Source organism: Haemaphysalis longicornis, unplaced genomic scaffold (assembly GCF_048455015.1).
Source record: "Haemaphysalis longicornis isolate Haplotype H1 unplaced genomic scaffold, Haemaphysalis longicornis Haplotype H1 scaffold_11, whole genome shotgun sequence".
Classification (NCBI taxonomy): Eukaryota; Metazoa; Arthropoda; class Arachnida; order Ixodida; family Ixodidae; genus Haemaphysalis; species Haemaphysalis longicornis.
The window spans coordinates 92,726,811-92,752,752 of record NW_027526214.1 but is presented as its reverse complement, the minus strand read 5'-3'; the positions used below and the strand labels follow the sequence as shown (position 1 = coordinate 92,752,752).

At 46.7% G+C, this 25,942-nt stretch overlaps 1 long non-coding RNA gene across 1 annotated transcript; it reads left to right on the top strand.

The window, feature by feature from the left end:
- The first annotated feature begins 1,039 nt into the window (after positions 1-1,039).
- On the top strand, positions 1,040-2,619 carry LOC144160874 (uncharacterized). Its single transcript, XR_013320417.1, has 3 exons — positions 1,040-1,202; positions 2,022-2,073; positions 2,464-2,619. It is a non-coding gene; the product is annotated as an uncharacterized LOC144160874 (long non-coding RNA).
- The last annotated feature ends 23,323 nt before the right edge of the window (positions 2,620-25,942 follow it).

The following is a 25,942-nucleotide window of genomic DNA, read 5'->3' as shown; positions in this document are numbered from 1 at the left end:
TTCCCTCCCAGTTTTCCTCGCAGAAGTTACGAAGAAAACACCCGACAAAAAAAGAAATGCCAGTGAATAGTCCTGTGCGAGTACAGTAAAGACTCACATAAACGCTGTACCTTTTACGAGAAGTTATAGATTTACCAACCAAGTGGTTGAAAAAGCGTAAGGCGAGAGACACCTGCGACAAAGATTTCCCTCGGTAATGATTACGCACCCTGAAGTCTCAGATCACACCTTCAAATGATTGATGCAACATCACGGTCTGCAAGCGCGCGAGCCGAATGATTCAGGACTCCCGTGCAAGCCTGCGCTGAAGCAGGCCGAACGCCAAATTTTGTCCGAGCTGAAAAGCATTGTAAGGCACACGTGAATTTTCCTTTGTCTGGTTATGACCGAGACAAGTCCACGAGACCGCATACGGCGCAGGGAATCAGAGCCAGAGATAGCGGCAGGTGAAATGGAACATGCCGCCACCCCGATTCAAAGACTTTTACTCGCCATCATCATCCCCGTTCGAGGTTTTTTCAGGGCGCTGCCAAGCGCCAAAAGTACAGCCTGATTGGCTTAGATCTTCTGGCCAAAACTGGCAGCCAATCGGAAAAGACCGGGAGCAAGAAGGCAGCGATCGAGAAAGTTGCAATCAGGAGCCTATTAAAACTGAAATACTTGTGAACACAAAAAGCAATAATAATTTTGAATGAATGATTCCTTAAAGATTGACAAATTTTGCAATGTTGTGTGATCACTTTGCATGAAAATACACAGAGTGAACTCTGCTCTTGTGTCGGCGCTGCAGTCGCTTCCGATCAGGATTCTATTTACACGGGAATACTTGTGAGCACTGAAAGCAATGACAATTTTCAATAAATATTTCTTTGAAGATTGAAAAATTTGGGAATGTTGTATGATCACTTTGAATTAAAATATATAGTCGTAACTCTGCTCATGTATTTGTCCGTTTCGGCGCTGCGGTCGTTCCCGATGTAATTTTTCCATGGAGTGCTGGCGGCGAGGTCGACCGTGGTTGCGCATTGTCCGTGTTGTTATTCATGTTTTTTGTGCGGTATACCGTCGTAAATTGTGTTCGCCCTTTGTGGATAAAGCCTGCTTGCCACGTTGGAAACACGTGAGGTTAAGGATAAGCTGAAATACAGCGGCAAACGATCGAAGAACGGCGGCGTTTTCCTGTGCCCGGACAAAGAAGTTCGGTAAGTTCTTTTTTGCTGGACCTTTTCTAGCGTGAGTAAGGTTCGGTGCCAGAAACGTGTTATCGGCTTGATTTCTCGTTTCCGCGTCAGTCTCACGCTGTGGTTCGTGCAAGCTAAATGCAATTTGCTGGTGCTGCTCGATATGTCTAGCGTTGCTGACGGACAGGTGGTGGGCGCAGCGGAGGGCCTTAGGAAGCTTCAAATAATTGCCGGTGCTCTTGATAACATCGTGAGGAATCGATGTGTTTTGTTTCGTATGCGGTTTTTATCGCATAAGGTCTATTTCTATATGCGGCCGTGCGGTTTCACCGCGCTTATGTTTTATTTCGATAGCTGTGCCACTTTGAACAAAGCAAAATATCATGTGCGACTGCTTAACTTATCGGACGTGAAACTTCCCTTGAGAAAAATGAAAACCGGAAATAGTTTGAAAAGCTTGACTTGGCAATGAAAGTTTTGATATTTCTTTATTGTCTTGTTACTGGCTGAAAACCTTTCCTGACCCTTTTTCGCGTTCTCTTTGTTTGAAAACTATTTGTTTTCTTCAAACAGTTTGTAGTTCAGGAGCACCTAGGCGGAGTATATTTCACATTGCTGTAAACGCTATTTACGCTTACATAGCATTGGTTTTAAGCACCTTTCATCAATTCTGTGGTTAGGTCTTTTGACATAACTGTCTTGATAATAAAACAATCATTGAGTGAGTTTTGAGTGATTGAGTACTTCTCGGAATGTGTAGTGTACTGTGAGCTTTTAACTTTGGCAGGTAACGACGTTTGTGCTTATGTAACTTTTCTTTGCAACCTTTTCATTTAAAAGTGGCTGGAGCTTCAGGACGGGGGCTGTCTGGCAAGATGAAAAGCAATAGCAGGTACGTACTGCATTTATGTGACCGATATAGGAACCCAGAAATAGAAACTGGACCTAGAAGTACGCGTTTGAGTGATGTGGGGCCTTTACAGCAGGAATTATGGCCAGCTAACTTGTGGGAGTTGTTTATTCTTGTATTACCACAGGAATAATAGTAGTAGGTAGCCCTTTCAGCGGTAGGGTGCTCTGCATGTTTAGGACATTTGAATTATGTTGAATGTAGCTTTTTATACAAGCAGAAAGTGAATTCCTGTTTTATATTTCTTTTGCACACGATGTAGTGCCTGTGCAAACCAGGTTTTCTGGGTGAAGAGTCCTTCAACATCTGCTTGAGGCTGGGCAGCTGTTAAGTCATAATGCTTGTAATGTGAGTAAGCACAAGGTCTTGCAGGTGCAGTCCCAGTGCCGCAAGAAGTAATTGGAATGCTGGAGCTGGGGCCAAACTCGGGTCTGTGTAGCTGCACCAGCGGTAACTGACAGCAGCATATCATATATGCATGCATATCGGCCACAATATCCCCTCTATACCTATGGACCCTTCTGTATTACCGTGTCACTGAGCACTATGCATTCGATGTTGGATGCCGCGCCAGTGGAGTGATGGTGCTCTCAGCAGACACTTCTGGCAGCATAGCCTGCATGCTTCCAGTGAATGTGAGCTAGTCAAGCTGAATCTCTTGGAGATACAGGAACGCACTCTTCTTTTCTGTGAATACAGACTCCAGACATTTTTTGGCGCTATCTATGCACTGAATTTACATGGCTTCCTTGTCAGTGGTCAGTTAATCAGCCCGCTGTTTTGCGACGGGTTAAGCAAAACAAAAAAAAACTGGGGAAATTATGGTGGGTGTGCGTGCAAGGTCCCGACGTTATTTGTGAACTTGAGTTGTAAGTTGATCTGTCGAATGAATTTCTTTCGCTTTTTTTGCATTCAAGCTCACCCACCCTTTTCTCTGAAATAAGATCATGTCTATGCTACTGAGCTGCACTGTTGGTGGCACCTGGAGTGAGGCATCTTTATGCTTCATTTCTTTATGTAGACTGCATAATGTGACTGCTCAAAATGCTGTGAGCACAGTGCTTACATTATGCGCACAGGCTCAGTTGTTGTGTGAGTTCAAATTCATTTCAACCAAATAACCTGCCGCGGTGGCTCAGTGGCAAGGCGTTGCGCTGCAGAGCACAAGGTCGCGGGTTCAATTCCCGGCTGCGGCGGCCGCTTTTCTGGTGGAGGCGAAAAGCAAAAATGCCCTTGTGTATGAAATTTCAGCGCACGTTAAAGATCCTCAGGTGGTCGAAATTAATCCAGAGCCCTCCACTACGGCGCGCCTCATCGCCTGCGTTGCGTGGGCGCGTTAAACCCTACAGTCAATCAATCATTTCAACCAAATAGATTTTTGTCGAAGCGAAACAAACCGTTGTGCTTTCTTTGCCATATTTTGTTTATTCTTGCTCATTAATTAAAACTTTTTTTTCATCTATATAAAATGGCTTTAGTGCCTCTAAATGTGTGCAGACAAAAGTTTACATGCTGGGTTCTGTTTTTAAATGAGGCATAGCCACATGCTACTCAATATCATGAGTTCGCTTTCTCAAATCATAAGAATTGACGATTTAGATTCTTTCGGGCCAGTAAAGTGACCGCACAGGTTGATGGGGTGGTAATTCTGGCGAGGCATCAACCGCCTGGTCATCATATTGAACATATATTTGGCTAGATAGTGTGCGAAGGATGTGAAAAAAAAACAAATTGTACCAAAACAATGTAAATTAGGTGCAGCCAAAAGTTTGGTTCTTTGCACTATAGGGTAATGTTAGTACCTAAGCAGCATTTACTGTATTCGCAAGTTTGAGACACTGACAGCATAATGCATCCACAGCTAGGCTCAGTGGCTAAGGTGTGGTGCTGAGCCCATATATGCAGGTTTGATCTTGGCCGCGGTGGCGGCTTTTCTGATGGAGGCGAAAAGCGAAAACACCCTTGTCTCGAGATTCAGCATAAGTTAAAGTTTCCCAGGTGCTCAAAATTAATCTTGAGCCCTCCACTACTGCACGCCTCATAGCCCATGTGCAGCTTGAGCGTGTTAAACCCTGCGATCAGTCAATCCGACGGCGTAACGTAATCACGTGATTTTTATCAGAGCCTTTTGGTGGGATGAGGGGGCAAATGTTGATAGCCCTGGCATATAAAATGCATCAATGGTACGGATGGGTAGATGATGATGATGATGATTGATTGATTGTGGGGTTTAACGCGTTGACGCAACGCCGGCGATTAGGCGCGCCGTAGTGAAGGGCTCCGGATTAATTTTGGCCACCTGAGGTTCTTTAACGTGCGCCGAAATCTCGTACACGTGCGCGTTTTTGCTTTTCGCCTCCATCAGAAAAGCGGCCGCAGCAGCCGGGAATCGAACCCGCAACCTCGTGCTCAGCAGCGCAATGCCTTAGCCACTGCGGCAGGTACGGAATGGTAGGTTTACCTAAAGTAGCCCATGCTGGCTTGTGCTCCTGCATGGTCTACTATAGGTAGATATTCGGGCAGCAAGGCAGTGCTCCCTAATGATTTGGCCGCAACCCCCCTGTGTACCAAGCAGGGGTACCTGAAACAGTCCATCATTTTTGAATACCTCAAAAGCTTCTCTCATTGATGATCGGGCACAAATAAGATTTCATTTTGTTGTTGGTTATAGTCTTGCTCTTCTGATCAAGATCGGTTTAAAAAAAGCGCAGAGAACATAGTGTATGCTAATTTTGAATTTTGCCCTTCCAATAATAATGCCAAAGACAACCACGTACCGTGTTTACTGAATTGTAATGTGACCACGATTGTAGTGTGAGGGGTGACTTCATCGCATCCAGAAAGAAAAATAAAACCACTAAAGTAACTCAAGGGGTAACTTTCTGTCGTGCCAAAAAAAAAGCCGCCAAAGTACTCACGTGAGGCCAGTGGAATTATGGAAAAGCACATTTATTTTTCATACACTTGGGCTAGGTGCCCACCTTGACACTTATAACTTCGCAGGAAGCCCATCTGTCGAGCGATCTGACGAGCAGCGCTGTCCTGTCTAACTCTCGTTCTTTTTCGTTCGTTCTTTTTTGTGCCGTGTTTCCGCGCGCTGGATTGTCAATTATGAACTTTCACCAACTCGCCCAAATCACAGTCCTCTTGAGCGATATCACTTGTTTTGAGCTGTATCAGCTCAACACTGACCGCCAAAAGGCGGTTACACTGTTTGGTGACAAAATCAGCAACACCCTTTGGTAATTCGACGTGGCAGCTGTAGCAAGGCCCTCGGACACTTTTTGGGCAGGGGTCTCATGTAAAAAGGCGCTCCCGCAGCAGCTGCCATCCACAGACGGTTGATGTTGACTCTTCGGGGAGCTGCCGAATTCCCGATTTCTTGAGCCATTAAACTAGCATGGGTCATACTGAATGCAACACGTTGCCGTAACAAGGGGAGCTGAAGAGGTGTTGATGAAACACTTGAGGGCAATGAAAGTTACCTATGCCTCAATACAAAAGTACGGCGCAAAAACAAAGGAAAAACGTTGCGCACGCTGTCAACCACCACAGAAAAAAAGCAAGGAAACGGAAAAAGTCGGTCTTAGCTTGTAGTGGACCCGAACAACTCTGACACATCTTGCTGACATAGATTGCGAAATGGTCAAAACTGTAGCCATTAATGACAATTGGGTGCATCATTGCAATTTTAGGCAACTTCAGTTGCGGTGTTAGATTGTAACGCGCGGGTTGACTTCCGGTTGCAAAAAGAAAACGTGTTATAATCGACTAAATACAGTAACATTCGTATTTGTATTTAACTATTTAAATTCAATTTAAGAAATGTATGATATTTGTTCACCTCCTCTATTGTTTTGATCAGCATACTTGATCATGACAGCATCATGTGACGTTTTCAGACTGCCTAGAGATGGATGAACTCATGTTGCTCATGGCAATTTGCTGAAGCACTGATTGAAATTTTGAAAAACTAGGGAAATTTTGACGCATCAGTTTGGTAGGCGCCCTGACTATAGACCCCAATTTTCCAACCTTCTCAGGCTGGCGCCATTTGCCCGGAATTGCTGTGGAGCTGTGCAGGCATTTCCCGGGGGACAGCGGGAGCAGCCACGGCCCCAGCTACATGCCACCAGCCGCATTGGACTGCGTATCTTATGGCTGATTCGGACACCTAATCTGATTTGAAAATTGGTAAGTTCATATTCAACAGTTTGCAACCCACAGTATAACAGTGTAGTAGAAAGTGGGTTAAAGGCGAGTGAAAGCTAGTTGCATGCGAGGATTGCGTATGCTGTACACAGGCTGCAAAGTGGACCATGCTGTGCATGAGATTCACCGAAATCGCGGTTTGTGGAGCTATATTTCTCTGTGCCACACTTTTTCCAGTCAATTGCTGCACCCGACTCCTATACCCTACGAATTAGCTGTGTGTCTCACCGTCCCCGCATAGCTGCGCTGTAGCACTAGAAAAGGGTTGAATTTTGTTTGTTTCTCGTCTATAAAATGAACACTGCTAACCTGTAGGGAACAAAAATTAGCGATAGATAATGGGATTGAAATCAATAACTGGGCTCTAAAAACAGCGTACGACAGCGCGTATTGTTGCAAAGGTACTACATTCAAATATGTTCAGTTGGGTGTGATAATCTATTGGCGGAAGCACTCAGGGACCCCCAAAATCTTAGTTATGGTTTTTAATGCAAAACGATTTTGTGTTTGTGTTTTTTTTATGTACTCAACAACTGTGCAGTGACGCTCGAACAAGCAGCCTTTGCACATTTTCACTCAAGGCATGCCGACCTGCATGCTGGAGGAAAAAAAAAAGTGAAAAATGTGGGTACAGCTGTTATATTCAAGAGGACTGCCATGACAAAATATACCACTCAGAGGCCATGAATCTGATAAGACAATGCGACACGGTGCATTTGCAGCCAGTGCACAGCATGGGCAAACCCGCCGTGCAGTTAGTTCTCGCTCACCATGAGTGCGCTCTCTAGTGCACTGTTAAGCTGTAGGGTGCTGACTCATTGAATAAAATTGTACTTGCCAAAACCTTAGTGCTGAGACAAATCGTCTGGAATGCAATTGAGTAAGCACTGTTTGATGGTAATGGCACTATCTAACCTCATCGGTGCTTTATTTTTAGAAAGTTCATAGCATTATCGAAAACCATGAAAGATGCAGCTTCTCGCACAAGTTCACGATGTGTGCTCTGAAATCGAGTCGGCGCTTAAAAACTTCCTTACTTGGGGGCAGCTGGATGAAACATAAATTATAATCATACAAAGAACTAAATATTCCCAATGTAAATTCAACATAAATTCGTCTTTATTGTCTTTTAAGCAGCACTTATTTATGCTTCCTCAGAAACTTCACTGCAGCAACCAAGCACAAGTTCAGAAGTTCTTGTACTGTATAGACAAGGCTTGCTCAGTTTTTTTAGTATCCTGTGCAAGTTTCTAACCTCTGTTGTTGGCTAGAAGCTTACTGTGTTAATAACCGTGGAATAGAACAAGCTGACAATGTTCCTGTCAGTGCTGCGGCACTAGCTCAAGAGGCAGCTGCTTTTTTGCCATTCACTATGCCGATGTGGAAAAAGGCATGTGTGCATTTCTCCTGGCGGGTCCCTGGAGACAGGGGTGTCTGAAGTAATGAATGAGTGCTGAGGTAGATAACGTTAAGCAATTATCACAACACAGACCTCAATCAAGGGCTTCTAAGATGTCGAGGTAGGTATCGGTTTGTAAATGTCCAGTTAAGATAGTAGGAAATTGTAGTGCATTTTCTTGCACGAAAGGAAAAAAGTATTTTTAGATGTGACGACATTTCTCAGAAGATTTTGCTCTAGGAGCTTGTAGGCATTTTGCTTGCACACGGTTGTGCGTGCATGCTTCCCAGCTTTGGGCTAGTGCATGGGCCGCCGATATCCTGCAAGAACCGCAGCAAAGACGTGAATATTGTCGACTGTTTTTTTTTTCCCATTGTGAACACAGTACACTGCTAACCTTTAAATGGAGGTTGCAAACCTTCCTTAGAAAGCTAATACAAAAAAAGAAACATTCGAGGAAGCCGTTTCTGCAGTACAAATAAACCGCTGTTTTGAAAGCAGTAAAGATGATGCCGAGTGAAACACTGCGGCAAATAGTTTGTTCTTTGCAAAACAGTATTTCTGGTAGAAAAGTTCAGAATGCAGCCTGGCTGTAATTTTAGAGCAGTCGTAGTTATTAAGAAAGAAGCCATGGCTTTCTACAGTGCTGTAAACCTCTTATAAATAAGTCGTCAGTGAGCTTGGAAAGTTCTGTACGGCTAAACAGTGAGTAGTCAAATGCATTCACACATTTTTTTTTGAAGAAATTAGTTTTTCTACCTTTAGTTGTAAGACAACCGCTGGTGGCTTTACTGAGCAACTACTGATGCCCCCTTCTCACCCCCCCCCCCCCCCCTACACACATTCGCACCTTTTTTGGCATCTTTCTTTGTCAACTGCGACTGCACACTGCAATTTCTGTGGCTGCAAAGCTCGTGCGAGCGTACTGAGTTTGTTCCCTGCCATTTCCGTGGCCTCAACAATATTGGGGCAGCAGAGTTTTACAATCTAGGCAACTGACCATTCATAGCCGTAGTGCGAAAAAATTGGGCCTGTTTGTTTTCTTATTGCGTGTGCTTTTCTTTTTTTTTTTGAGGTTCAACATTGCGAGGACACCTATGCGCAGAATTTTGCGGTGTGTGCTTCTTGCAATATCCTTGCTTTATTACACAAGACTAAAGAGGAAATGCGGTACTATGCCGTAATTGAGACAACTGAAATAAAGCCAATGGTATGTAGGCTGTAAAAAGTGCAATAATGTAACGAGGTCCAGGTTTTGTATTTTCATGAGAAAAGCATTCCTTTCCCGTCATTCGCACAAACATTTTTACTCAGTGGCTGCTATGAGGCTTTTTGATCTTAGTGATTATTCGAATAAATGCTAATGTACTGCAGCACGGCTGAGATGCACTGCTTTAATTTGATAAAGTTACAGGAGGGGAAATGTAGTATGATGCTTAATAATGACAGAACTGTATCAGTAAGTGTTCTCAAAATACACATTTCATGAGCTTTGTTGTTCCAAATGAGAGATTGAAATGGCCTATTTTAACACACACTTCAGTTGGTTATGTAATCAGTAAAACTCGCCTGATAGGTTCCCACAGTGGACTGGGACACTTATACCCTAGTTACACGGGCACAGTTACCCCGCTAACCATGGTTAACGCAATCTGAGCTTGGCCACCTCAGTTCGGTTACGCTAACCGCAGTTGCCGCTGCCACAGTGTTCAAAAATCGCACAAGTCAGTTTGCACACAAGTGGCGGCGCATCAGCGTAGGCGAAAAAAATCACCTGGCGTTCGCAGAAGACGAAGGCCTCAAATAGCGGGAGCCCCCGAAGCTGCCCCCAAGAGGACCTTGTGCTCTTTGCGTCGCTCTCGCAGTAGGCACGACCGGGCGTGAGCAGCAGCTCGTTTCCCGGTCCACCCGATCAACTATGAGAAAAGCCTAAGTATGTAAATTCCGCTGATCGTTTGCCAAAAAAATAGACAAAGCAGGCAATCATGAAGCGTTTTCAGCGCTCAGAAACGATCCGTGCGGACGTCGGCCGTTCCTGCAAACATGCCGGCGTGTCTGTCCGCACGGCACTGAAAGCGGCTCGAACCAGCCCAGACCACGGCAGCAACAGCTTGTCGCCCCTCTTCGAAATCAATCTGATCGCGGAAAAGAAGTTCCACATGCGACAAAGTGGATATTATAAAGGTTAAAAATTGTGCTATGTATTGTAATTCGCAGTTGTAGAGATAGCGCCGGTCAAATATCGACCGCGATCCCAAGTTCCCAACACCAAACCGACCCGAGAACAAGCCGGCGCGAGCTGATGGGGAAGCCCCTTTTTCGCCGTGCGCGAGTGCGTCGCGTTTCGGTCTGAAGCAACTGTTTAACAATATTTTTTGTCTAGACTGTTTCGCCTTTGGTTTTTATCGTGAGGTTAAAAGTTTGTTACTTTATTTTTGTTACGCTCGCATCGAAGTGACCGCTGTCGACACACTTGGAATTTCCCATGTAACAGCCAAAACCGCAGTTTGCGATAACCGCAGTTAAAATTTAGTAACCACCGTTAAACGCAACTACAGTTACTTCGGTTTTGTTTTTGCATCGCGAAATTCATATTTAGCGCTACTACGCAGTTACTACCCAACTTCAACGCTACCTGCCATGGCGCCTGGAGCGTCCGCGACTGATCATCGAACAGAGCACGGCGCTCCTGATTCCCCCCCCCCCAACCCGATTTCTGCGATAAGAACTTCAGATGAAAGTCAAAAGATCACACCCAGTCGCCAGATATTTGTTCCGCTGAGGACAGCGCTTCAAACCGGCCTTACACTGCCAGCTGTTCGACTTCCAGTTTCGTTTCCATGCGAGGGTATATCCCGGTGTCTAATGTTGCTGCTTAGTTGAACTGTCTATTTGGATGGAGTCTCCGATAACGATAAGTTTTTGTACTGTTTCATTTGAAAAATGTTAGGTGGCGCTGCAATAGAGGAGGCTCGTTGTGCTGATCTTTTTCATCGCGCAACTGCTACTCGGCCAAAGATCGCAGGGCACGATTCTAGCTCATCGTACCTCATTTTTGCGAGCAAGGCTACAATTTCGAGTAAGAAAATGATAATGAAGCTCAGCTTTATGTTTTGAGAGATAACTGACCGTGAACGACAACAAGGATCAGCCACGGCGTTCCGTTTTCAACTTCATGCATGTTTTTTCTGCATCGCGTGCTAGTCCCAAATATTGTGCTCGCTGTAAATGAAAAGTCAGCCATTGACATGATGTTTTTTTTACGTTATGTGGGTGCAAATTGGTGCCTGTGATAATGACAAACCGCCAGTTTTATTCCAGGAAACCACCCGAAATTGCACATTTTGAATGGGAGGTTGGGCTTCACCGCATGACACGAGCACAATGCATGCTAACATTTTTTTTTATATCTGACAAACTGTTCCGCGCAAGTCGACATTTTTTCTAGGGCGTGTTTTTGAAATGTTTCCCTACAAAATGTATATTCTATTTTTTTTCTACTACCGGTGGTTTGATAAACACAACTCCTTTTTTATCATTTTTTTCGACAACTTGACAAAAATTTTGATTTTGATATTTTTTTTCACAACTATGATATATAAAAACCTTTGAAAAACTGGTGTTATTGGAAAGGCCGTTAAATAATCTGCATTTTGTGTTCCTGCAATTAGTGCCAAACCATTTTTTTAGCAGGAAAAAAATGTTTTCTTGGACCCCTAAAATTAGTCAATTTTCCGGCGGTAGCGAAAGAGTTAATGCAATGGACACGGAGGGGGCCGGAGGGCACATTGGTTGGGAGGGGAGGGGGGCTTTGCAGGCAAATAAATTTTGGGGAGGAAATAGAAAGCAGTGTACAAAACTAGAATAGCAATCCTTATCATGTTTATTTCCAGCATGAATGTCACGAGCTTTCATGCCAGTTGAGGTCAAAACTGCCATGTCGGCCTTCAGGTAGAAAGTGACAGAGAAGAAGGGGTCTACCATTGTGCCGGGGGCCACATAATACTGCCCCATGGGCTGCGGGTTGCCAACCCCTGATTTATAGCATTTTCGTATATCGTCTGAACATGAAGCACTGGACAACCTAAGGTTGTCAGTTCTAGATGCTTTCATTTGTGACAGAGATGGGTGGCATCTAGGAAACTTTCTGGGAGTTGCGAACAACTTAAGCCAGGTTTTCGTGGTAAGATTGACAAGCATGCTCTCATTACGTTGCAACACTTGTGGGAGGGAACCCCTGTGTCAGAGGACCTGTTTACAGACTAATTTCCTGGTGCTAACAAATTACAAAATTTTTATGGCTTCTGCAAAGATCTTAAGAAAGAATTGTTTTTACAATTTTGTAACAGTTTGTGACCCCGCTCAAGCATTCAAAATGCTTGCCCGGTTTTCTATTCGTTTTGGTTGCTTGTCCATTTTTCATTTTCAAAGTACCGTAAATTATGTGTGGTCTTGTTTTTTTTTCAGTGCCTGGCATAAGCTCCTTACTACTGATCCTGCCACAAACGCTGTGGATAAGAGTGGGCGAAATATGTGCGTCACTGCTGCTAATCTCACAAGGTTTGTGGGATTTCTGCATCTTAAAATCGAGGATATTGACATGCAGTTTATTAGGCTTTAGATAATACCTGCTGTTAATAGTTACTGGTGGGTTCTTTAGCATAGCCGTGATGCACAGTGTGATTGCTTTGTGTTTTAGGTTATTTCATCCCTTCTTTCAAGCTTAGAAAGACGTGTTTGGCGAGTTTGTGCATCTTAACTATACTTGAACTTGGCGCGAAATATTGACAATCACAGAAAGTAGCTGGTGAGAACAGGCAATGACTAGCAACTAACTTTTAGGCAGTGTAAGAACACATAATTGCAGGCCACAGTTACGTGGCTCCACTTGCATGCAAAAAAAAATGTGATAAGGAAAGTTCACAGCCTAATAAATACGCTCTTTCATATGAAGACCCGTTGAAATGTCACTGACACAATCGAATCCGTTCTTTCCTATGTGATAAGCTTCCTGTATCTCACTGCACCTGGACAATTTTCACTTGCTTTTTAAGGGTGTCATGTATGCGCTTGCAGAGCTATGGATGGGGTTATCCCCACTTGTGCAGTTCTCAACTGAGAGGTTATGTTGATGTTCACGCAATCGCACGTTCCAACACCTTTCAGTGTGCCCAATGCAGACCTTTCCACATGAAAGAGGTATCTCATCAGCAATGTCCCTACACAGCATCTTGCGTAGGCATTGGTGGGCTTTTTCTCGCACCCTTGCCTATCGAAGGGACCCGCAGCACTTTCCCTCAACTACTCGTAATGTATTTTGGGGTAAAGTCTATCGTCCCAGCAATCAGTTCCTACAAGAATCATGAAAATATGATCGCTATGATGGAACGTACCTGCGATGCAAGATCGCACATAATCATTCCCTCTCAACTCATTGCGCAGGGTGCTCTTTAAACCTTTAATTAAGGCAAGGCCCCAATTGCCTGTATAAGACATTTTGCAGGAAAGTGGAATCTTTCTATCACTCATGATTAAAATTCAATTGCTAGTCCGTCAAATCTCATTTTGTCTGCTTCCTTTTTGTGTGTGTGGATTTGTCCCTCGTGAATTTCTCGAGCAGAGCACGTTTCTTTCAGGTACTTTTTGGGCACTACATCTGTTCTTTGTGTCGTGCAGAGATAGATGCAAAAAAAAAAATGCCAAGATCCGTGTAGAAATAAAAAAGTTGTTTAATTTTAAATTTAAAAATACAAGCAAATAGAGCACTGCCCAATTCTCGAAAACTGGAAATCCGCTGCTCACTTTCTTACTGACCCCAATGTCATATGGCGGGACTAATGAGGGCGGCAAAAAATACGTTCTGGAAGTTTTAAGCCCATGGTGGCCTGACCTGGGAAGCTCCTTTCCGCGCTTCTTGACGCTGTCGTTCGGTGGTACCGTGCCGGCAAGTAGGAGAGGACAAGCAGCCACACGAGACCAGCAAAGTGACGTGCCTGCCGCTGCGTCGATGGGTGTTGCTATGCCCCTTTGTCTAAACTCTGTACCATCTTTACCTCTCTTTAATTTAGTGTGAAGCCATGTTCAGCACTGCCTTGCTATTGAGGTTTCATGTGAACGTCACTTGTGGGTTCAAAGAGAGGTTAAAGAAACAGCTGCATATTCTGGTAAAAAAAACCTTATAGAACGCTCACAGCAAAAAAAAAAGCGGGCTTAGAACCACTGACTTGCCAAACAGTACTCCAGCTTCTTACCTCTCGACCATATACACAAGCTGTGAGGCTTGCAAAAATTGAGCACAGAGCTATATAGTCAACAAATATTGCCAGGTGTGTCTGTTTCTTGTCATGTTTGAGAAATTCTGGAAGTGAGAATGCTTGTGTCTCACGCACCAATCTTGCAGACAACCCCCATCTTGCTAATACTAGAAGCAATATAGCTAGAGCTTCCATATTTACCTCATGACAAGCATCACGCGATCGCAATCTACGACGCAAGCAAAGGTAGCGAAGTACAGAATGTGCCACTAGAATTATATCTGTCTCCAAGAGATAATAGCTTGCCAACAAAAACAGTTTGGTTCAATTTGTTTCAAGGCAGCCAATCACTGCTAGAGAAAAAAAAATGTTGCTATTTTTTAGTGAACGGAACAGCATTTCCCAGTGCTAAAACATGTCCCCAGACTTGGAGACGGACTGATAACCTGGGAGCTGCCGTCCACTTTTGCGATGCTCCCTGACCACGCCTCCTCTACCATCGATGCCAATATCTGCCATGAATAGACATCAGCATACGGCGCGCGAAGGAACGAGTTCGCGTGTATTTCGGCGATGCGCGCTGACGCCAGGCGATGTCAACAGTGGTGCATCGTAACACGCCATGGAAAGGCACACGTGCTCGAAGCGGAGCCATAGGCTCTCTGTTACTGTCTCTATAGATTTTTGTATTCTTTGAGCCCACGGTTAAGCTTTTATGCTTACTTTAAAAAAAACAAGTAGTAAGGCAACATTTAGGCTCGTTTGGTCAAAATAATGGCATATACACTTTCAAGCTGAGCCAACTGTAGGGCCGCCGCTCTTTGTCGTCATATCCGGAGGCCTCAAGTGTGACGTTGCCAGTACTGCATGTGCTTGTATTTTTAGACTAAAATATAGAATAACTTTCTCATATCTGCACCGCTTTGATCATTCTTTTTGCGCATGTAGAATTTTTTTCATAAAATGTGGACTTAAAAACATTATGAACAAAATTGAGGCGTGGCTTTGCTATTGCAAACAGCAGTGAACAGTGCAGCTGAGGGGAAGCCTCAGAAAATGGCACACCTTCCTAGTCTACCTCGACGACGCCGTAGTATTTGCCCGGAACTGCGACGAGCAAGTTTAACATGAGCGCGGCCCGACGAAGCGCGTTCCGAGAGGGAAACGAATGTCCCGGGGTTTTTCGTCCCTGCGGACTCGCCATCGAAGTAGTCTGCTGCGGGAAACATGGTGTAGACCCGCGAAAACGATCTGAAGGCAAGAAAAGGCGTGGCTTTGCTGTAGCAAACAGCCTCGCGAAAGTTATGCGCGGAACGCTGATGTCATTGCTAACGTCATACCATTGCATTAAGCAAGCTTGTAATACTTTTTTTTTCACCCGCCGCGGTAACTTAGTGGCTAAGGCGTTGTGCTGCTGTGCTGAAGGTCACGGGTTCAATCTCAGCTATGGTGGCCGTTTTTCTGACGAGGCTAAAAACAAAGACGCCCATGTGTTGAGATTTCGGCACGTGAAAGATCCCCAGGTGGTCGAAATTAATCCGGAGCCCTCCGCTACGGCGCACCTCATTACCTGCGTAGTTTCGGCGTGTTAAACCTCATAATCAATCAATTAAATTTTTTTTTCAGGAAGGGCATTGTGGATATTTTTACAGTGTAGTATATTACTTATTTGTCTGTTTTCAATTTTCTTTCACTGTCAATACAGCCCAGGTACCCCGACGCAAACAAGGTCTCTGTGGCAGGTGTTATTAAGAAATGGCTATACTCTGCCGGTGACCGGGATGGCGGCCCCACGAAGCGGAAGACACTGGACAGTATGAACTGAGCAAAATAAATTAAGTCAAAAAACCTAATCACCACAGGCTTTGTAAATCATTACATTTGTCCCTGAAAAGGGCAAACAGTGCTCTTTAAAAGGGCACAAATGCTTATGCATGCAGTACGAACTTACAGCATGTCCCGTTTTTAGGAACCCATGTGCGCAATTCGAACTGAATGTTGTGCGCAATTCGAGCTGCTGGGGTTGGACAGCCGGGATGTAAATGGCAGAATGTCTACTATGGTTGAACGGCTAGTATATAGCTAAAGTTGAACAGCCAGGCACCAGAATATGTTCAAGAGCCGCTCACCAGGAGAAGCTGACTGGCCGTACTTCGGCAAAAGCTTATGGGCCATTGATTAGACTCATTTCAACGGCCGACCATCGGCATAAGGTCAACAGCTGACCTCCTGCAAAAGTTATACAGCCGGCCTCGGGCAAAGGTTCATCAGCCAGCCATTGGCAAAAGTTAACGGCTGATCTGCGGCAAAGCTGTACGGCCGGAGACTGTTGTGGACCCCTCTGCAATGAATTGGTAAAAGGAGAGTGGCCATTGGGTGTACAGCAGTTAACTTTAAACACACGGCAGAGGCCCACCTTTGAGTGCGCGCTTTACACTTTGACTGGAGAAAGGCCGGGCAGAAATTACCCGGCTGAAGTTCTTCGGCTGATTATAAGCCGTACAGGCTTGTGCTGCTTGGGAGTGTGTTGTGTGTTAAGGGCAGTTTCTTTGTTGCTACTTTGACGTACTGTGTGGTGAGTTGGCTGAATGGGAACCGCTTTTGGTTGCAATTCGTGTAGAACTGGACTCTTGTAACCAACTTGAATGTAGAGTTTGAATGTGGGGACTTTGCCTGGCATCAATCTTTGAAAGTGTGTTGTTTCCCCAACAACTTTCTAAAGCCGGTTGTAGTGTAGCGAGACGCCAGGTACCGGCGAAGAGTAAAGAAGGGGAAGGAGAAGAAGGAGAAGACTACAGAAAAAACAAGGACAATCACTCGCACTAGGGTATGTGCCAGAATGGCGGGCAAGAGGAGGAAGAGGTCGAAGGACGGAACGCAAGACTGGCTGGAGTTCGGGGGCCCTGAAGAAAGGTGGCATCCACCCGATGGTGACGTCCATGCAGCAGCGCTGGGATGTCGCCAACTCTGCTGCCACAGCAGTTCCCGCGCCGTAGGGCCGGACACCCGTCCATGTCCAGGCACTCGAGCTTTGCTTCGGGTAGCCTGATCATCGTGCCCTTCTGCGGGGGCCACCGCGTCTTGTCGGGCGGACCACCTGCTCTTCACGCAAATCGAGGCGCCCGTGCATTGTGCTGCGGAGCCTCGGCTGGCGCGAAGTCATCGGGGCCACCACAGTTGATGGTGGATCTACCTTTCATTACAGTGAAGGCAGTGGCGATACGGAGGCATTGCGCCACATCTGTCTACGACGTCTACGACGACATCGGTCATGGCTCACGCCACTTATAACAAGTCGACGCCCGACCCGGAGAGCTAGAGGCAACAAGAACTGCGAGCTCGTTCTTTTCCTTGCCTAATGGCTGTCTGTAAGTACTATTACGACTAGGACTCTAGTCTCTAGTTTTTCTTTGTAGTTGTTTGTGTGGTGTGTTTTATTTCGTAGCTTGCGTCTTAAGTATCTTATCCTATTCCCCATAAATGAGTCTCTTTCGTTTCCTTGAGAAATATTTTGCCTCTCGTCATTTGGCAGTCACGTGTGCGTGGTCTCGTGGTTTATAACACCCGAACCCTGACGTCATCACAGCGAGTGTGATGAAGGAGATATACGTTAATTATGAAATGTGTAATGTACGTTGTCAGGATTTACAAGGCTATATCATTGCGCAAAAACATCCACAGCTTTCAATCTAAGAAACAAGTCTAAGACGTTCACACGTAAATTTCTTATAAAATTACCCTGCTGCAAAGTAGTGAAGGGAATGAAATTTATTTAAAAAGTCTCCTATGGTGTATTGGATGAGACACTCAACTTACGAGCTGCTTTTACAACGAAGTTCCCATTGCGTAGAAGTCTCGAGTGACCCGGTGATGGTGATAAAGGCATGTATTACAGTATTTATGATTGCGTTTGGATATCTTGAAACTCTGCAGCTTGTGCTTCGGTTGAAATGTACTAGTACACACTGCGAGCCGTTTTTCCCCGAACCAAAAGCGCCTATAAATAAATACACTCCCTCTCTAACTGAAGCCCGAGGCGGTCGTAGCAATAGTGGAGTCATGCAGGTCCACCAGCACATACTGCACCGTATTTACCATTATTAGGCTCACTTTCATGCCGTCAAAAATCCTAATACGGAAGAAGAAGGTATCGAAACTTCTGTCGGTGCGGAACAAAGCGTCGGTCAGAAATATAATAGGCTAGGAGACAAAAAGACATTTGAGAAAAAATCCACTCTGATGAAAGCAATGAAAGGTGTATTGTCGCCATCATGTCATGGCTTCTCAACGTGAATTATTTTTCTCATGCAAATCTCCAAGGTAAGGCTTGAAGAGACAACGGCAACGACAGTTTCCAGTATCTTTGATCCAATTAAAACATGGGTTTTCCCCGGTGACGTAGAAATAGTCATAAGAGTGATGCCTCGTCTTCAGACGTTTGCACAGTAGTGGGGCGGCCGCCCGGGGGACAGGTGCGCTAAAACTCCAGCCCATGTTGTAGATGGAACCAGTTTGGTAATATGCCATGGTTTCGGAGCCTTCGATGGCTGACCGCCACCAGTCCAGAGCATTCAGAGACACCAACAGCCAGAGGAAGCATATGGAGTGCTTCAGAGTGCGTGGCTGCATGGGTAGGTCTACGCGAGTGCGGGTTTCAGAAGAAACCACTTTCGAGGTGGTATCGGCTGAGAGATGGGAAGAAGTCGAAGCCGGCGTCCGTGCGGTTGGAGGTTTTCTTTTCGTGGCCGACGGTGTTGGGAGCAGCGGGAACCCGGTTCAGGCATCTTCAAAGTGAATCAAATCAGTTCACAATAAAGACACCTCCTGACCCAGGGTCTTCATGACATCGGCGTAGGCTTCGGCTCTTGTCATAGTCTCCCGACGCATTCCCATATTAACCTTTTTGCATTTTCGCAACCTAGTGACAGAAAACAGAATTTCCTGTTAGAGCTTCCACGAGACACGCACTGAGACAGCAGCTCGGCGCCAAGATTGTTGGGTGGAGTGGTGGCGGCTGTGTTAAAAAGGTTCGACGAAAGAGTGTGATTGATTGTTTATTATGTAAGGAAGACCATCGCCAACACCATACTCGTTTAAATAATGTAGGAGCGTGGGCAGCACTGGTCATTCGCAATACGTGGGTATGTGGCACAGAAGCCACACATGGAAGAGGCACCAACTCGTGGATGTCCCATCGCCATCGCTGGGAAGAAGAAGTCTCGTCTCGTTGGCTCTCCGTCTCGACTTGCTGGTCAGCGCGACTTGGTGCTTCGGTGCTACCGCTGCTGCTGGTGCGGCTGAAGAATAAAGCCTGAAAACCCTCTTATAGTTTTGGTGGAGGTGCAACGATCTTCGTTCTCTTACGCTGGAGCTCCGCAACCGGACACTCGACCCTCCCAGCATGTCTCGCAACGATGACCCCCGGCCTGCCCCAACACCCATCGTCTGCGCGGGTGCAATTCGTGAGCGGGACCCTCCCTCATTCAACGGCATCGACGAGAAAGACGCAGAGGACTGGCTTGCTACTTTTGAAAGAGTGAGTACCCATAACCACTGGGACGACCGCCTCAAGCTGAATAATGTCGAATTTTCCTTGACTGGGCTCGCAGAGCAATGGTTCTGGAACAACGCGGCACGTCTTAAAACGTGGCCCGAGTTTAAAGACGACTTCATAAAATCATTCGGCCGCCCCGCTGCTCGAAAACTCCTCTCAGAGCAGCGTTTGCGTGAGCGGGCACAGAAAAGGGGTGAAAACTTCACTTCTTACATTGAGGATGTTGTCGCCCTGTGCCGTAAGATTGACAGTGCCATGCCCGAACCAGAAAGGATAAAACACATTCTGAAAGGCATAGACGACGATGCCTTCCATATGCTGTTGGCGAAAAACCCCCAAACTGTGGCCGAGGTCGTTACTATTTGTCAGAGTTACGACGAGTTGCGGAAGCAAAGGGCTCTCACTCGGCGACCCCTCGCAGAAAATCAGTTTGTCTCCAGCTTGGCCGCTGATGACGGCGACGGTACCTTGTTTCAACGGATCCAGCAGTTTGTGCGAGAGGAAGTGGCTCGGCAGTTGTCCATCATCAACTATGTGCCCGAGCAAAAATCTTCTCTCAGCCCACACACGGACGCGAGCGGAGTTGGTTTGGGGGCAGTTCTCGCTCAGCGCAAGGCAGGATATGACGAGTATGTCGTTGCTTATGCAAGTCGCACGCTAACAAAGGCCGAGACAAATTATTCTGTGACCGAGAGAGAATGCCTGGCCGTTATTTGGGCACTTGCGAAGTTCCGCCCGTACCTCTACGGGCGCCCTGTCCATGTTGTCACAGATCACCACGCGCTTTGTTGGTTGTCCTCGCTCAAAGATCCTTCTGGGCGGCTAGCGCGCTGGGCTTTACGGTTACAGGAGTATGACATTCGCGTCACGTATCGCTCAGGCCGGCGGCACAATGATGCTGATGCCCTTTCGCGCTCCCCGCTGCCTCATGACAGCGACCGGGTCTCAAGCTCCGACTGCTACGTGTCGCCATTGGAAATCCACTCTATGTCGTCCGAGCAAAAGAAAGACCCTTGGATTTCCTCCATGTTGGACTTTCTGTCTGGCTCATCAACGAACGCTGCATCTCGGACACTACGCCGGCAAGCGTCGCACTTTGCCCTTCGCGACGGACTGCTTTTCCGTCGGAACTACCAACCCGAAGGTCGCAAGTGGCTCTTAGTAATTCCGCGCCACCTACGCTCTGAAATGTGTGCCTATTTTCACGAAGAGCCACATTGCGCCCATGCTGGTGTCCCCAAAACATACCAGCGTTTGCGCTTGCGGTACTACTGGCGAGGCATGTACCGCTTCGTTCGTCAATACGTCCGTTCGTGTGTTCGATGCCAACGCCGAAAATATCCTCCCCGCCAAGGAACTGGGCCTTTGCAGCCCTTACCGTGTCCAGCAAGACCATTCGACCGTGTAGGAATCGACCTTTATGGACCTCTTCCTTGCACTGCAGATGGCAACCGATGGGTCGTTGTTGCTGTCGACTACTTGACCCGGTACGCCGAGACTGCCGCCCTGCCTGCTGCTACCGCACGCGAAGTAGCCTCCTTCCTACTTCGGCGCTTCATTTTACGGCATGGGGCGCCGCGTGAACTCCTCAGTGATCGAGGAAGGGTTTTTCTGTCTGAAGTTATAGAGGCCCTTCTTACATCCTGCCGCACGATCCATCGCACCACCACGGCGTATCACCCTCAGACCAATGGACTGACCGAACGTTTCAACCGCACTCTGAGTGACATGCTTGCTATGTACGTCGCGGCGGACCATTCCGACTGGGACGCAGTACTACCATTCGTGACCTACGCATACAACACCGCCACGCAGGCCACGACCGGCTTCTCTCCGTTTTTTCTTTTGTATGGCCGTGAGCCTTCATGCACACTGGACACCATACTTCACTATCGGCCCGATGAGTCAGAGTGCACACCCATCTCCGACGTTGCCAAGCAGGCCGAAGAGTGTCGTCAGTTGGCACGATCGTTAACTACGGAAGATCAGCAGCGTCAGAAGTCGCACCACGACGAAACGACTCCCGCTCCTACCTACTCACCAGGGTCGCTTGTCTGGCTGTGGGTTCCAGTGTCTACGCCAGGCTTGAGCAGTAAACTGCTTTCGCGCTACCAGGGTCTCTACCGCATCGTCAAGCGGACGTCTCCAGTAAATTATGTGGTTGAGCCTCTGACTCCGTCGCCCGATCAGCGTTGCCGCGGCAAAGATATAGTCCATGTTCAGCGCCTCAAGCCTTACATTGACCCCGTCGTAGTTTCATCTCCCTGAGTCGCCAGGATGGCTCTTTCGTTCCCGGGGGCAATTGTAAGGAAGACCATCGCCAACACCATACTCGTTTAAATAATGTAGGAGCGTGGGCAGCACTGGTCATTCGCAATACGTGGGTATGTGGCACAGAAGCCACACATGGAAGAGGCACCAACTCGTGGATGTCCCATCGCCATCGCTGGGAAGAAGAAGTCTCGTCTCGTTGGCTCTCCGTCTCGACTTGCTGGTCAGCGCGACTTGGTGCTTCGGTGCTACCGCTGCTGCTGGTGCGGCTGAAGAATAAAGCCTGAAAACCCTCTTATAATTAATATAGAAAGTGGAAGCAAAGTGAACTGGGGACATTTTGAAGTGATTTGGGAGCTGACTAGCGAACAAAAAAGTAGGGGGAAGAGAAGAGGGGAAATAATGAGGATAGGTGAGAAACAATTGGGACAGAGGAAGAGAGAGACAAACGGAGTAATAAGGAGTGTGTAAGTCTGGCGGCAGGCATTGGGAAACAGCAATTAGATGCGGTTGGTTTATTCGAAGAAAGAAGGGACTAGGCGGAATGTGACCCACCGGATGGAGTTAAGGCCTGTCGGCAAAAGCTGGTTCGTCAGGGTGTGACTTGGCAGCCCTAAACGCTAGAGAGCAGCCCGAAGCTCTGCTCCCGGGGCATCATGCTGGTAGCAAAAGCAGAACAGGTGCTCCAGGGTCTCATTCTCTGGGCAGTCAGAACATGTTGGTGATGACTGGCGGCATTGTCGGTGCAATCGGCCAACTATGTTGTAGCAATGGAGCCGCATACCGAGGAGTTCGGAGCACGCGACCCTGATAACGCGATTGTAGCCAGACCTGTGGAAAGTGGCCGCTGATCACTCTTGCGTCCAGGTGCATCGTTTCCAACTCCCATGGCAAGACGGGTTGGGCGGGGTTGAAGGGCCTCAGGTTAGGACACCATGGAGAGCAGACCTCTGGCCAGACTGTCAGCCGCGACATTGCCAGTGATACGGACATGAGATGACAAGCAGTCCAGCCACCGATCAAAACCAAGGAACTCGACCAGGTGAACCTTCGCCGCCGGAGACCGCTCGCGTAACTGGTGGAGCCAGACGGCTGGTACGCCACTTGCAGTCACTGGAGAGATGGCCGGGAGTCTACGGGGATAAAGGCCCCATGAATCTGGTTGCCCGTTTCCAGGGGGAGGTCTGCAGCAAGGTCAGCCTGACCAGACCTGCACAAGCGGAGGGCGCGGGGAAGGGCAGACAGGCCACTCGACTAGTACCAAGCTCCTGTTCCGTGCAGGCGGCTCTAGCTCTACCATGAACGGTTGCAGGGAATCGCCTGTGTTCAGCAGCAGGGCAGCAATATCGTGATTGATAGCCTGGGTTAGTGTTCACCGCTTGCTACGAAACCCCTGCAGCGTGGTGCTGATGCGACGAGCTCACCAGGTGCCAGGTGAGGGTGTCTCTAGCGGGGCACACTGGGGCAGCTCAATGTAACCTTCGCAAATGGATGCAGGCATACCCAGTTGCGAGTTTGGTTTCTACGGTAGCGCTGCAGAAGGGCAGCACCGTGCATTAGATGTGGTGGAGCCTAGTCTGTAGTGCTCGCCTCTTAATGGTCCTGGTTCCAGTCTCTGTGCAGCTAGCTGAAGCCTTGAACGTCCTTGGGAAGCCCCGGAAAATGCGTATGGGGCGCCGCTGTTCCATATCACCTCCAGCTGCTTCCACCACAGTCGGTGCAAGTGTGCCAGTGGCAGAGCGTACGTGATGGCCGATGACGCCATTACACGAAACACTAGCAGGGCCACGGTTGTGCGAGCAGCCCTGGCCTCGTGCCAGCAGCCACCGCGCGCCCCGTTGGACTCCGACCGTATACGGCTAGAATGCCCCTAACTGCTGGTATCCTGGTGAGCCAGCAGTCAAGCAGTAGCCCCAGGTATTTGACCCTCAGGCACCACGGTACCGGCTGGTCACGCAGGGTTAGAGGTGATGTTGATGGTCCTCTCCTCCTTGTATCCACCATCCGTCTGTGACTGGTTGCCACGTGGATGGTCCTCTGCGAAGTAATGCCGTAGTGGTATGTAGGGATTGCCCGTGCAACCGGAGATAACGCCGACTTTCAGGCAATACAGACGAAGCGCCATACAACAGACATATTTGTCTTGAGGTTTTTGTAACGAAAGATTGTTTTTTTTTGTGAGCACGCCTTGGTCACTGACTGAAACGATGCAACTTTTGTATTTTGTGAAAACGCAGGAGCACAGAACACACGCATACTAACTGGCCACCATCTCTGGAAAATTTGGCTCCCAGAACAGATAATAATAATAATATAAATAATAATAAAATACAACAACTACTACTACTAATACTAATATATTGATAATACCAATAATAACAATGATAATAATAATATTAACAATAATCAATAAATCTATCATGTTTATTTACGGGCCCAGGAACAGCCAGAGGTCTGAGTGCTGGCGTACGGGTAGCTAGATACAAAAATGCAAGAAATATATTGCAAGTAACAAGCAAGCGACAAGACACACAAATTGAAGTAGTTAAAATGAGATAAACCACAGGAGGAGCCTGGGTACAAATAAAAAAGAAAAAAAAGAACATGCCTTTGCTGCTCTGCTTGTTGAAAGACCACACAACAAGCAGATTGACTAAGTTTGACAGTAGAACGACAAAAACATTGACACGAGTATAGAGACAAACGTGGAGATGAAAAAATCACAGTAAACAGTTTGAGAAAAAGGCAACTATCAGCTGGTTAAACAGAACCGCCGAGAAACCGATTTCCAGCAATGAGAAACAAAGAACGCCAGAGACATCATACTGTATTAAACCGCGCAGTACGGAAAATTGTAAACGAACTTTGAAATATTCCAAGGTGTTCAAAGAAACGGTTGTTGCAATTCGGTATTATGCGCACGGGAGAATGATTGAAGTTGTGCGCAGCCGTCAAAAACGGGCGATGCGACCTGGTGGGCCTTTGTGTAACAATTATCTCTAAACAGTTCAGCAGGTGTGCGCAAGAAAGGTCACCACAAAATGTAAGATTCGCACGCATACGTCTGAAGTTCAAGGTAGGATTTGGAAGAACTATGGGTAAGTCAGAACCAGGATGAAAATTGTGATTGTGATGACGGGGCATAAACATGCATAAAAACTTCTGCACAAGTTTTAATAATTCAGTACTATTGGAAGATGCCGTTCTAGGCAAAAGAAGCCTATTCTAACTGAGAGATGCATATTGCATTGTATACCATAAAAAACTTATCTGAAGAAAAGAATTTTTTCTAATCAAACACATATTTTAAGACTTCGGAGTGCTCACCAGGTTATGAGCCTAATATGAGGAGAAAAAGATAGGGTACTGTGGAAAAGAACCCCGAGGTCCTAATCTCCACAACCCTTTGAAGAGGAGCTCCCTCAAAGCTGTACGAAAACAGTAGACGGTGGGGCTTCTGGCGGTACTTGAAAACCTTTGTTTTAGCCGGGTTTAAAATTAGACAGTTTTTGCTGCATTGGACCGATAATTCCGACACATCTCTCTGCGAGGCACAGCTATACGGGCGATGCTAATGTTCCTAAATAGTTTGACATCATCAGCAAAGAGAACTAAGGTATATTTTGTTAACGCTATTGACACATCATTGATAAAGATAGAAAACAACAGTGGACCCAGCTCGGAACCCTAAGGTGCACCACTTGTGCCGTGTAAACACGAGACGTTTTGTAATTTACATCTATATAGAAGGGCCGGTCAACGAGTAGTTTGACAACAAGGCAACAAGACTTGCGTCTACACCGAATGTAGTGAGGTTGTGAATTACCAATTGATGCTTCACCACATCAAACGGCTTACTGAGGTCAATATAAATAATGTGCAACTGGCCGTTTTCGCAAATTGCAGCCGAAGCCTGTGTCAAAAAATCTGATAGAATTGGAACGGTCGATCAACACGAGAAAAGTCCGTGTTAATTTGGGATCAGAACGTGTTGACTCGAGCAGGAAGAAATTAGTGAACAGCAAACTCGGAGTTTTGAGGCGACACAAGGAGTGAGAGCGGGCGATAGTAACCGCTAACTTATCACCAGACATAAATATTAGAAAAATTCGAGCGCTCTTTCTTGCACGAGCAAATTTGCCGAAACGTAAACAGATATTA